Genomic DNA, 2,031 nt, shown 5'->3' with positions numbered 1-2,031 from the left:
AATACACACACATCCAGTCACTATTAAGGCCTCGATTGATTAAGGTCTGGTACTAGTGTATTGGGACATTCAAACCTAATCTCAATAAGCTTCTTTAATTGAAACTTGAGCATTTGGGAGACGCTTGTAGTTAATGAGACCTTCGATATCTGTCTCATAAGGCTCATTTGGGTTTCGAGCCAAGACCAATTTAGAAATAGGCATGATGATCACTATTGCATGTTATTTTCATACTACACTTTCATACTATTTAGCCCAAGTTGGTGAGGTTATGAACACTTTGACGTGTTTGGTCTCATATTTCTACAGATGTGATAATCAATATGGTTGGGTGTTTGTAATTTTCATTTGGACCAAGGCATTTGGTTTAAGGTGCACTCCATTCGACATTGCTTTGTTTGTGGTCACATTCAGTTATCTAAACCGAAGAGTCATTTTAAATAAATTTTAAAATCTAAAACTTGTGACATATGCTGCCTAAGTGGGAGATTGTAAGATTTCCAATTAAGTGGGCTAGTATAGTCTAAGATTTGTTTTGAAAACCAGTTTATTGGTGTTGACTACAGATATAGTAAATAGAAATAATCCAATACTATTGGTAAGTGATCTCTGTGGAGATATTGGATTCTATTAGCACACATTAATAGTATAAAATATTTATTATTATATGTGGACCTAAGGTATTGTCTCCTTAATGGGCAGAAAACCCTAATTTCTTTGCAGGGTTGGTCCCTGCCCTCACCCCTATATATAGTTATCACTGACCTATTAAGTGAGGCTAATGACCTAAAGCAAAAGGAAAAGAGGGTAGACCAGACCAACATTGATCGTGTTGTACAAGGAGCATACAGAAGACATCGAGGAGTTGTTATTCTTCAGTCATGGATTCAGGTATGCTTAAATCATATCTTTATAATGTTTATTATACATGCTCATCGATCTCCATAAATCGTTTCCACATTTATTTTCTATCAAGAGTTCCATTTAATCATTGACATTATAATATAGTTTTCAATTCAAATGTGTTTTCCTGCGTGAAAAAATATAAAGCTCTTGAAAACAGTTGCCTATTGCTAAATCCTAAGGATCAATCCCATTTTTACATAGAGTATGGAGTTGGATTGAGAAATTAAAGAGTAGAGAATGAGTCGTAAGTAAAAAAGAATTTAAAAAAAAAATAGTGGGTTATGAAATCTTAAATTAAAAAAAAAAGGCCAAGTAGGCAAAGATTGGATTTTTAAGAATAAGAATATAAATACCATATCAAACACAATTCCCATTCTAAAATCAAGAATGCATTTTAACTTTTATGACATTCTCATTCTAAGTTGAAAATGCATTCTCCATTTTAGGAATGTATTGCAAGAATGCAAATCAAACACAGCCTAAATGATTGCTCTATTCTTCTCACAATTTGCCTCATTCAAAAGAATGTTGTCCTTCACTGTGTCCTTCACTGTTTCTTGTTCTAATCTTCATTTGTTTCTATCTGATATTACTTTTCTCATCACTTAGAACATATACTAGAATTCTATTCTTTTGTAGTTCTGTATTAAGAGTTACTAAGTATAGCTTGCGGATTCCCTATGTAATCATTCTTAGGAGTGCAACCATTATGATTAGGAGGTGATTTTATCTTGAAAGTATAAGTGAATGGATATATCTGTATATCTCTGACTTATATTTATGAGATGATAAAATATAGTAAAACCTATACCAAGCATTGGTTCATATAGGAATGGTCGTATCGGTTCACGTAAGAATGGGCTTAGAATACCAATGGGAGTAGGTCATCCATGTGCGCACTAATAGAAGCCTTAAGGCTATGTTTGGTATACATTCTTAAAATGCATCCAGGGTTGAGAATGTGTTCTGGATTGTAAGTGTGTGTTTCTTATCATTCAGTTGCAGAAATGACATTTCATGTCAAAAACAGAATTTTTAGTTTTTGTGCCAAAATGTCGTTTAGAAAAAAAAAGGTGTATGGTGAACCTTTTTCAGGAACGATTACTCTAGTTTTCTTTTTTTTTT

Source organism: Macadamia integrifolia, chromosome 14 (assembly GCF_013358625.1).
Source record: "Macadamia integrifolia cultivar HAES 741 chromosome 14, SCU_Mint_v3, whole genome shotgun sequence".
In the NCBI taxonomy this organism is placed as follows: Eukaryota; Viridiplantae; Streptophyta; class Magnoliopsida; order Proteales; family Proteaceae; genus Macadamia; species Macadamia integrifolia.
This window is presented reverse-complemented; position numbering follows the sequence as displayed.